At 40.9% G+C, this 12,240-nt stretch overlaps 1 protein-coding gene across 9 annotated transcripts in view; it reads left to right on the top strand.

Moving 5' to 3' along the window:
• Nucleotides 1–12,240, top strand: part of HIVEP2 (HIVEP zinc finger 2) — a 191,872-nt gene that overhangs the window by 57,414 nt on the left and 122,218 nt on the right. The window contains exon 1 of one of the 9 annotated variants that reach the window (XM_053591228.1): nucleotides 2,638–2,742. The exons of the other annotated variants lie outside the window; for them this stretch is intronic. The gene's annotated coding sequence lies outside the window, so the exon portion shown is untranslated. Of the gene's footprint in view, nucleotides 1–2,637; nucleotides 2,743–12,240 lie in introns of those variants that run through there. 9 annotated transcript variants of the gene reach the window in all.

The following is a 12,240-nucleotide window of genomic DNA, read 5'->3' as shown; positions in this document are numbered from 1 at the left end:
CACCATAATACTGCAACTAAAAGAGCGAAAAGTTTATAGTCTAAATGCAATTTATCTTTTTGTGGCTGGGCACAGGATAGTGAACTAGAGATACATTTTCCCTTTTTGTTGGATATAGTTTTCGTATGTAAAGAGATTTATTATCATGGTATTTTATTTGGGACATAGGAGGTGAATTTAAGGCTTCTAGAAAGCAAAAAATTAAAAATGTAGATTTCCCCCCATGTTGTCGTTTTGCTATATTGGGTATATGCCTCCCAATTCTAGTCATCCAGATAATTAAATAATATGGTCTTAAATTTAGTAACTAGGTGATTATATTGCTTGATATTTCAAAAAGGTACAAGTGATTTTTCTCTAAAATTGACATTTTTAAGTTTTAAGCAGTAGTTTGTTTAACCTTTTCACTGCACAGACAATGCAGGAAATGATCTCATAGATTTATGATGATAGCATAGTTTCTAATCTAGGGTAAGGAAGTTCCACTAAAAAACAAAAACAATGTTCTGCTGATAGTAAATTCTACAGGCATGGAATTTCTAAAACCAGGAGTGCTGATGGAAATAGCTTGTATGCATCTCAATCTGCGATCTCCGGATTGATAGTTAATATGTCTGTGCAATTTGAAATAATGCCAACTTAAAAAATTGGCATTGTTTTAATTAAGGATCTGAGGATCCTTAATTCAGAATTAACCAACACAGACCACCATGACTGAAGGCTGTCAAATGTATGAAGCAGGGTGAAATCTGATTATTTCTGGAGGCCTTCACCGATTTTGAGTTATCCTTCTGTAAAATTAGTGAAGCATCTTTGGCTTCTGAATTACATGTTAGACATATTCTAACATTTCTTCTTTAGCCAATAGGAATATGTCTCATAACCATATCTTTTTAATTTTTTTCTGTTTCTCAAATTTTTCTTTATTGTTCACTTACAAAAAATGAATAATGAAACCTTATGAAACAAAATGTAAGCTCTAGCTTTATTCTATTATTTCACATTGTGTGTGAATAATGGCTGAATTGTTGATGACTGGACACTTTGCAATAATATGAGTGGACTAAAGGAGGTACACGTAGATTTGTTCCAAATTGCTTTAGGAATGATCAACTAGGTGGCACTCGCGAACATTTCCATTTTGATTCTTTAAACTAGGCCACATGCTGTTGACACAGATGCACAGGAGTGAAACGTGAATGCTTTGTGAAGTCTTAGTACTAAAAATAATTTTCACCTGTATTTTTAGCAGTGTTATCTTCCTTAAGGAAAGTGATGTAAAACCTATCAGTACAGGAAGAAAAAATGTCACTGTGTTAACTGTTGCTTAGAGAACCACCCTTTAGAATCAAGCCCTGAATAAGTTTGCCTTAAGTTACAGCAGTGTTGCTAATAGGTTTTTGCCAGTTTTGAAGGCAGGATAGTCAATAATATTAAGCACTGAGGTAAATTCTGTCACAGAGAAATAGTCTGTGGCTAATAATTAACTGGGTAACAATGACAGTCTGTCCACCGTTAGGAAAGGATTGGTAATTAAGACTAACAAATAGGTTATTTCCAGTAGGAAGTGTTCAAGTTCTGAGGCAGAATTTGGGGTTTTGTCACAGCCCCTTGCTTTCAGTGTTCGCTGTGTCCGCACATTTGCTTAAAGCAAACTGGGAAGGGAACAGTTTTAGACATTCAAATATAAAAATGTGCAAAAATCCAGCATTTTCTGATGTGAACGTTTGGTGAAAGACCTCCTTGGTAGGGTAGCTGTGCATATGTTTGTGTGGGAGGGAAAAGCGAACAGATGATTGGAAAACTATTAAAATTGTTACATGTGTAAAAAAAGTTATCTTCTTCCTCTTAGGAAAAAACAACAGGATTTTGGTCTTAGTTAATAGCTTACTTGTCATTTGCTCAATTAAATTATTTGCACTTAACACTTGATTGATTATTGTTTGCTGAGCAATAGTATTGCCTATGCTGATAAGGAACAATATGTAATAGGTGTCTCTATACATGTGATAATTATTTCTATAAATGATTAAAACAATCCAGGGAAAACAAAACTGCAAATACGGTGGGCAACCTGTCAGTTTCTTTGGTGAAACTTACCATTAAGCTTTACTCTCCTTAAAAGCATGTTTTAAAAAGATATAGATGCAGAACTACAATTTTGTGTTATTTTCCCAACCTTTCTTTGTGATCCACTAAGGTAGTATTTTCTTGTACTAAGTCTCACTGCTTGGGGGCCGCAAGTTAAAAAAGAGAAATTATATGACGGAGAAAATGAATGAAGTAAAAGATAATGTGGCATTTTATAAGTCTGTGGTGCTGTTTAATGCTTATAAAGTTGTGTTAAAATTCACTAAACAGCTTGTTACTGCCGGAGCTTATTTAAACCAGCCTTTTGCGGTTGCGTCTGTTGAACTTCAACTCCCTTCAGCCACTTGGCTGCAGCACTTTGACTTCAGGTCTCGTAAGAAAGTCTAAATGTAGGCTGTTGAATAATCCCTTTGAGGGCCCTGTAACTATTTTTATGCCTGGATATGCGTCATCAGTGGGTATTTTCTCTGGTGACTCGCTTACATCAGGTCTCCTACCATACATTCTGTCAGTGAGTGACTTATGATTGATGGGAACCACGGCTGTTATTTAGCTTTATCTGTGACCTCAGCGAATGGACAACAGGAATTTCCAGGCTGTTAAATTCTCTGAATGCTTGAAGACAGAGGCTCACGGTGTTGATGGAGGCAGGTAGCAGAGTGATATTATTCACCAGCGGTGATGGGGGAGGGACGGGGAGGAAAGGGGAGGGAGAAGGAGGGGAAGGGGGGGGAATTCCTTTTGTGAACGGCGGTATTTCTGGCTCAGCTTGTTCCTTTAGCCCTCCTCCGAGGCTGTGTGTAGGGAAAGGTGCATTTCCTGGACCTGAGAAAGTGGACAGTCAGAACCTTGCCGTGGGCAGTAGGGAGAAACTCCGTGGGGTTGGCAGAGGGCGGCACTGGGTTCTCTTTGATTAGTTAAGATTTTGTTTTCCAAATCAGTTAGATTGACCCAAGAGCAACTGGACTATCACAATCACGTATAGGAGCAGAGGTTTTGAATTTAAAGGTGTGCCAGCATTATTAGTGATCTGTAGGAATTTAGCGCTGTGTTAGCCTAGATGGGGTCCAGTCTCTGCAGGTAATTTTTTAGACTTAACCTGCACCGGGTGTCCATGTGCTTTGGGAAGTAGAGCAGGGCGTTTGTGTCTGTGTGTGGACCGACTCTGTCACTGAACGCACCAGAACGTTTTCTCATCTTCCTTTTCTCTGCCTCTTCCCCATATTGTGAATTAGGTCCCCAAACTGCATGTAGTGAGATTTAGTCCCCAGCATTTTAACAGCTACATTTCATTTTGGATAAGGGTGTCTGTCTCCCAAACTTTTTCCTGGTGTGTTTTCCCAGTGCCTCCTTTTCCTTCTCTTCTTTCTTGTACCCTGATGCTACCTTATTTGCAAAGTAACTCTTGACCTCTTGCCGAGTTGAGGGAAATACGGCTCTATACACGTGGGGGGAGGGAGAGGAGGCGCCCACGTGTGTCTCAGAGGACTCTGGTTTGCTGTATGTTTTTAGCTTTTCGGGCTATTATTGAAAAGATAAAAGGCTGTCGTTTGAGATATTATTTTGTTTTTTAAATCACAGGCAAAATTAAAACACTCCTTTTAATGTAATGCAATTACACCATTCACACATTTAGACAAAACGGGTTTTCTGATCTTTCAGGACTATTTTCTTTACAAAAATTAGTTTTTTTCTTTTTTCTCAGCACGAAGGCCTATTTCCTTAATGCAAAAGATTACCAAGGTTACTTATCACTGTGACTAATTTATTAATGGTTTGCCTCCTAGGAACCAAATTGTGAGATGCATCATTTAGGCTAGTACTCTCAACCAGATGTTGTGTGGGGTAAAAAGAGCCCTAGTGGGAAAGAGATTCTTTGATTCCTCTTTTGCCTCATACAGTCCCATTAAGTGGGCATGATATTCACAATCATTTTCATAGCCTCATTTTAAATTAGCTATCTTAATGGTAAAAATCTATTATCCGTGGAGTCATATTTTTCAGTTTTAGATGTTTAAAATTCAGATGATTGTAGAAGAGAGAAAGATGACTGTCATTATAAACCTCACCTAACAAAATAACTTTCCTTTTGAAAACTTGCTTCTTGAACAAGCAGGATGACTCACGACAAGCAATTTATAATCTGAAAATTGTGAAAGATTAAATTTAGAGCTGTACGGGTTGTGAGTTATTTGTAGTAGAATGAATTAAGCCTTCATAATGCATGTAATTGGAAAGAAATTATTAAAATGTTGGTGAGATCCATTGTTTATGGGGATTTCACTGTACTTCCCCCAAGGAGCAGCCATTGGTGCCGTGCTTCCTTTGCTAAGAGTGACATTATGTGAGGAAGATGCGTGTAGGGGTTAGCTCAGACGCCACCATTCTTTGCCCTACATTGTAGGCGATGTTATTAGAAGTTGTACAATTCTTCTTCCTTTCTTTAAAATGTTAGGTATGCATTTATGTGAGCATGTGAAGGCAGAACCAAACATGTGGGAGGGTTATGCATTCTTCATTAAAAATATATTTCACAAAAGATTACAGTTTGTGTGGGAGGGAAATAGCTGCTTGTCTGTTGATTGCATTGTGCTTCTACCATGTAAGAGCTGTTTGAGTTAAGGCGGGATAACCTCATTTTGGTAATCCGATGACTGCCTCTGCTTGGGGGAGAGAATACAATTTCAAGGCTGTGCGCTGATGGGCAACAGTAATTGTTCTCTTTTTGGCAGGGCTTAGCATGGAATCTGCTTTGGTATTTTTATAACTACATACGCAATTTTTTTTCTGTCAAATCTTTTTTTCTTTCCTCTTTCTCTCCATGTGCAGAGCTGTTTGTACTCTTCAAGACTAAAATTCCAAAGATACAAAATCTAATGATATCAGTGTACGATGATGTGTAAATGAAGTTAGAGCAAAATCTTGGCTCCAAGTGTCACCTTTTTGTTAAAGCAAATCCTGTACTGAGCGCAGATTCCCCTGTACCTTTGGTTTCTATGGAGACACTTTTGGATGATCAGGCTACTTGAATGTACTGTGAGTGATTGGTGTATCAACTTCAGTGCAGCTGATGGAGTTTCCTGGTTAATATGTGATCCTTTGAAGTTCCTGTCACCTTGCTGGGCTTAGGAGAATGATGCAAACACCAAAACCTAGGCTCAAACACTGAGGTAGTATGGCACTTAATTTTCCCTGTAGGGTACATTACTTCAGTATTACATAGGAGAAAAGAGAAACTCTCAAAATTACCCACAATTGGGAAGATAGCTAATCTGCGGTGTGGGAACAACGGAAGGTTCCATTTCTAAAGCTCCTTGGTGGGGGGGAGGGCGTGTAAATGATTCTACTTTGTTGAGGTAATTAGTTTGTTAACAGTATTAAAGCACTCATTAGTTTTAGGCATTCTTCTCAGTGATTAATGAAGTTTTAAGATGCTGCATATTTCACCATGGTCATTCTACAGGTGAGGAATATTTGGCCTAATAAACAGAGAGGCTTTATGCTTGAAATTACCTGTTGTATTGACAATGGCTAAGAGACAAGCTCTGCTCATGGCACTTATCTCCTGGGGCTTAAGGGCTGGAATGCTCTGACCTCATCTACATGACATCAGGAGCCAGCTTGATGACTGAGCAGAGTCCTTCTGCAGCTATGATAATGGTAACAATCTCTGATAATTAGTTAAGGCAATGCTTGCAGCTGTTATTGTGTTATCTTAATCTTCCTGTGACAGGTTGGCAATGGCCCTCAGGGACTGATGTATGAATCCACCACAAGGGACTAGGATTTCTACAAGATTTCACCCTAGCAGAGTTAGAAACCCATGCTGAGGCCAGGTGAGATGGCTCATGCTGGAGCCACCACTTAGGGAGGCTAAGGTCGGAGGATTGCTTGAGACCAAGAGTTTGGGACTAGCCTGGGCAACATGGTGAGACCCTGCCTCTGCCAAAAATCAATAAATCAGTCAGCCATGGTGGCACGCACCTGTAGTCCCAGCTTCGTGGGAGACGGGAGGATTGCTAAGGCCATGAACTTGAGGATGCAGTGAGCTATGATCACGTCATTGCACTCTAGCCTGGGTGACAGGGTGAAACTCTGTCTCTGAATAAAAAGAAAAAGAAAATAAAAGGAAGAGGGGAGGGGAGGAAAAAGAAAAGAAACAAGAAAAGAAAACTCATGCTGAAAGATGGCTTTCAGGAAGGACTTTCACAGAACAGGAGGTGGGAAGCTCAGTGAGAGACACACTTCCTGGGTAGACACAGTGCATAGAGATAAACATATTTTCAGTGCAAATATTTTATTCTATTCTTTTCACTCAGAAGAAGATATATTTTCTATGAGAGAAAGAACTCTGTGTAGACCTAACCATCTTGAGAGTTGAAAGCAGGGCCTCAGAGGCTGCATTTTTGACAACAGATGAAAGAACCCCCAGAACACAGTCACTCTCGCGTCACCAAAGTTAGATGACACTGTCCAGTGGCCTCAAAACAGGAGGTTCACAGGATTGTCCTTTAATAACATGTGGAGAAGAATTCTTATGTCTTGAAACAGGCTGATGTAATTATCTATACTTACCTTCTTGGAATTAATTCACTTGCTGAAGAATTTTGTTTAAAAAAATTCCCTTAAAAAAAAATTCCCTTTGCAAACATTTAGGTTTTTATATATATATTTTTTTCTGCACATTTAAAAATTCTTGACATGGAAATTTAGGGGTATGGAAATAACTGATTTCCTAAAAGTGCCAAATTTTCTATAAAATTTCTGTAGAAGTAACTGATTCCTGTGTGAGCTAGGTAAAGCCATATCCAAAATTGTTTCTTTCTGTTATTTAGGTTAGTTTTATATGAGCAGAGAGGTATTCATAACACACATGGCATAGTCCAATAAAGAATTTCTTTTTCTCCAGGGGGAGTAAGTTTAAGAAAGTTCAGAAATATATAGTAACAACTGGGATAAAGGATCTATGTATTTTAACTACAAGGCATAAGATAAAAACGTCTTCCTTTAGTCTGGAGAGAAAATGGTCTCCTGTGCCTGTTTTACACTGAGTTCTAGAGCTATTAGAGGCAACTTGGGTTTGAACCCCTTGGTTCAAGGAATGGAGATCATAGAGAAAGGAGGAGCCCAAACTGCTGGCCTATCCAGGTAGGGGTGTCAAGAACCTGCATTTGTGTTTGTGGCCTTGAGTTATGCCTAGGCACTGATGGTCGGAGACCATCCAGGTGGAGCCCAGGTGCAGGCTGAAGTGTGTCTGCGCACTTAGTCCCACAGAGTGGAACCACATTAGCTAAGTGGGCAGGTTTGAGCTGGAGTCTCAGAAGCGTAGGGCGGTGCTCCCCACTTGTGATGAAGTGCTGGAGCAAACCTTTCTCTTACATGTGCAACACTGTGTCTGAAAGGAATTGTGCCCAATACCTGTAAAGTCGTAAAGCTCCCAGGCCTCACAGAACCCCCACTTTTAAAGGCAAGTGAGGATCCCTGAAAAGAGAGGCTTCTTTGTGATCAATGTAGGACACATTGGTGACACATTGGTGGCAAAAGCCTGCCTGTCCGTCACACTTAGGGCTCAGCTGTCCCCACTGGGAGGGTCTGATTTTCCTCCAAGCTTTGTTTCTTCTCACTGGAGTCAATTTTGGGGTGTGGCTTCACCCCAGGTATAGGGTTGAAGTTGTGTGAATCTTGGCAGGGGTGTTGGGTTTGGATCTTAGTGAGAATAATTGTCTGGAATGTCTTGACACATAGTCTCATTGAGTTCTTAGAAAAGCCATACGGTGGAAAAGACAGCTGTTGCTCTCTTTCTAAATATAGGCAGTCCAACCCTGGGTTACAACTGAGATAGGTTATACAGGTTTGTTCTTAAGTTGAATTTGTATGTAAGTTGGGACAGATACTTTACCATTACCCGTAATAGCCTCTGTTCATAAGCGTGAGTTGTATATCAGTCGGATGTTTGTAACTTGGGGACTGGCTGTAACGTAACAGAGGATCAGAACGACATGCCCAGAGCCACACAGCTCATGCGTGGCAGAGCCAAAAATGGATCTGGTCTTCTGAGTTCAAGTCCACAGCACTTTGTGCCACACTAATGGCCTCACCTTGCCTTGGAGCCCATCTCTGTTCTGACTCTTGTGTTTCGGTAATTAGGATGCGGCGAACTGCCTTCAGTCCCAGCAGGAGGATTGCAGGGAGGGTTTCCATGTCCCTACAGTCACTTTCTTCACCGCTCAGAAGCTGTGATGTAGGGCTGTCAATTGAGACAAATTTCCTGGCTCATTTTCCCTGAGATTGGGAAAAGCCTGTCTCCTGCCAGGACATCTGGGGAGGCTCAGAAAACACTCTGTACCTCCCTGATGTCATCCTCAGTGCCTGCTTGTCTCACATGGAACTTGGAGAGGGTTGCCACTGACTTTGCATTCAGTTTTGGATGGCTTTTGACTGTTGCCGGGACCATCTCTTCTGGCTTCAGCTGCTCCCTCCAGTATCGCATGCCTTGGAAACAGACTTTGAATTCATGAATTCGCACCTAGAAGAACACATGGTCTGAATATTTGTTGCAAAATGAAGTCTCAGTTATTGTATTAATGTATGTATAAGTTTGTTGCCATTTAAAAAGATGTGAATAGTTTTGGAAAATACTGTATACAGAAGGCTGTGGAGCTGTGCTTTGCAATGCATGTTAGGATCAGGAACATTTGCTGGTAAGGCAGTGATTAACGAGTCTGTGTTAACTTGATTTGAGAGTACACTCTGTTTCCAATCATTTTCTCATTGTACTGAAGCCAATGTCATTTGGATTTTGACAGGGTTTTTGGAGGCAATTTACTGCATCAGAAGTTTAAATGATAGTAGAAATATGCCTGACAATTGTCGAGAATATCAAGATTGCTTCTACTCCTGTAAAAACTGATGAAGGAAATATGTCCATGGAGGTTTGGCAAGGGCCCTGCCCTGCCTTCCGGGCTCCACTTCATGCCACACGCACGCAGAATCCCAGATCTGTCTGGAAATGATGACTGTGTGTCCTTTCAGTTGCGTTACCATGCTTAGAGGTGCATCTTTCTAATCACAAGGGCTGAAGAAGAGTATTTATGATATTTTTCACAAGCCCCCCTTACAATCCTCATTGTTTTCCACTCCCTTGCAATAGTGAATTCCTCCTGGGGACAATATCATAGTTCCTCAGGAGGCTGAGATTCTTGTCTCTGAATTTTTCTAGTGCGTTTCATGTGTTGGAATTAAAATGTCAGGAAAGATAGAGGGTAGAAGTATGAAGGACTCAACTGCCTAACTCTAATGTTTTTTTCTCTTTACTTTCTCTGATTTAACAGAAGGCATAATGCTGTACAATACTTTGGAATGAGATAGTTTAGACTTGGGTAGTAAGGCATTTGGGGGAGGCAATAAGATGGATAAATTCTAAATAGTCTTGAATGGAAATATTCCTGAAATAAGATTTAAATTCTCAACCACCAATGTTACATTATTTACTTTCTAGGTAATAAAAAATATTATTTACTGGGGCACTCTTTGGAAGTATTGGTTTATATTGTGATCGTGTTTTCTTCACTAGGCCTGAGTTAAAATGATCTGGTCCGCTAAAATAAACTGAATAATGAAAGAGACCATTCTTGACTAAAAATAATTAGACATATTTATACCTTGTGATGTTGGTAATACACATGTTGGATTACACAGTAAATTAAAAAATGATTAAGATTATCTTATATTTCATTCAAAGTATTAGCAATGATAAAAGAGGCCTGCTTATAATATATGACAACAAAGAACAAAAATAGACAAAGTTAATATTTTGTAGATATTGTTACATCCTCTTTTTAAAGAGATGTCATATGACATTTCCTGTAATAGGAATTTTTGAAGCGTGCTTCGCCCTTTTGCATTTCACCACTTTTTTCTCCTACCATATTGGATAACTTTTGGCATCCGTGGTGCTCAGTTTGAAGTCATTCTCGCTTGCCGTGGCCTGGTGTGTTTTTTGGAGCAGCCCTGGTGGCTTGTTCCTCTCCATTCTTGCCCCACTAATGCAAGTCTTGTCACTACATTGGTATTCCATGGCCTCTGTCCCCTCAAACCAATCTTATATACTTCTAACAGATTAATTTTACAGTGAATCTTTTAGTACCCCCTTGCTGCCCAGATTCCCATTAGAGGGTCTTGATTGTCCACAGAATGAGAGGAAGCTTCAGAGTCACAAAAAAAGCACAGGAAGTGGAATCCAGGGACCTGCTTTTGATGGCTTGGCCTCTAACTTGGTTTGTGATTGTTAGAAGCATTACTATTCATAAAAATTCCTCAAATTTACCTAACTTTACTGTCACAAGTACCTCACCTCCCATACATCTTGCCAGTGAGTTATTTGCTTTCGTCTTCTCGACTCTTGACAACAGTGGGGACAGACGACCACCACCCCTTGCTTAATAAAATGCTTGACCTTCTGGCTTTTGTGACTACTTGTGAGGCTTTTTTCCCAACTGGTCTTCTCACTCTCTTTTGTAGCCTTCCCCTAAGTGTTGTAATCTCCTAGAATATTTAATGTACTACGTAAGTGTCTAAATCCCCGTTCCCCCTCCCCTCCCCTTCTCTTCTTTCCCTTCCCTTTCCCGCAAGCATATTGCCAGGCTGGAGGGCCCTACTGTGATCATAGCTCGCTGCAGAGTCTCAAATTCCCGGGCCTATGTGATCCTCCCATTTTGGCCTCCCAAGTGGCTGAGACACCCAGCTACTTTTAAAGGTTTTGTAGAGATGGAGTCTCACTATGTTGTCCAGGCTGATCTCAAACTTCTGGGTTAAAGTGCTTCTCCCACCTCAAACCCTCAGAGTGCTGGGAAAACAGATAAGTGCCACAGCGCCCGAAACTCATTATCTTCCTTATGTAAACTCTCTTTCTAGCGGTTATCAAATAATCACATGGCTTTGCATGTTATTAATATGCTGATGATTTTCAAAGTTTTATCTTCATGAATAGATCTTTCCCTGAGTTCCCAACTCCTATACTTCCTAAATGTATGCACTTGGCTGACCTATGGACACATGCAAGCTAAGACAGACAAAGGCGAACGCTTGCTGTCCTCCTGCCACCGCTCTGTCCCCTGTTGAACCTGCCCATTTCTGTAAGTATAATGGTGCTTCTCATCGCTCATGCCATCATTCCAGACTTCATCCTGGAACTCACATTTTAGTCCAGTAAGTCACCCTGGCTCCCTTTCCAGAATAAATGCGGGGTGACATGTCTACAGACCTGTTTTTTCTTTGCCATAGCCTTAGGCAAAGCTCCCAGCATCTGGCCTTGATGCTGCAAAAGCTCTGAACAGGCTTCCTTGACTCCACACTCTCCAGAGTAGCCTATTAAATATAAAGTACGTAATACATTCCCTTGGTGAAAATTCTCTACTAGGTTTCCATTGCCCATTAGAATAAAATCCAAGCTTTTCACCGAGGTCCACAGGGCTCTACCCCTCTGAGCTCATCTCCATCCCACACACACCCCATGCCCTGTTGGGTTCCAGTCACACTGGCCTTCCTTCTGTTCTAAACTTGCTAAGCTTGTTCTTGCCTCTGTCTTTGCACTTACTGTTTTTCCTCTGGCAGCACTCTTAGCCTGCTCCTTTTCCTTGCCCCCTCAACTCAGGTATCTCTTCTTTGGACCGGCCCTCTGTGAGCCAAGTGTGAGCTTGGTCCTGATTCTCTCCCCAGTTCACCTTCTAACACGACTTTTCTTCGTAGAAATGATCAGAACCTGAAATGATCAACATGATGGTTAATGTGGTTTTTGTCGGTCTCTCACCACTGTGGGCTTCTGAGGTCACTCACATTTTGCCATTTGCCTGTTTCTCAGTGCCTTGCAGAGGAGATAGTGTGTACAGAGGACACGTAACAGTCTGTGTTGACTCATCACTGCCTTGAGCCTCATTTCTTATCTGCAAACCAAAGGTGTCAGGACAGGAGATCTCTGACCCTGTCCCACCTAGCCAGTTCTAATTCTTATCATGTCTCTGAGCCCTTTGGTCTAGTCCAGTTGAACAGCCTAATGTCCTCTATCAATGGACCGTGTTGCACTGTCTTTCCTTCTGAGTGTCTTTTTTTCATGGCTAGCTGCATTCCTCAATGATTTTCCTTCTCCCTTTC

This window comes from Nycticebus coucang, chromosome 5, assembly GCF_027406575.1.
Source record: "Nycticebus coucang isolate mNycCou1 chromosome 5, mNycCou1.pri, whole genome shotgun sequence".
Classification (NCBI taxonomy): domain Eukaryota; kingdom Metazoa; phylum Chordata; class Mammalia; order Primates; family Lorisidae; genus Nycticebus; species Nycticebus coucang.
The sequence above is the reverse complement of the archived record's forward strand: the minus strand, read 5'-3'. Positions and strand labels throughout refer to the sequence as shown.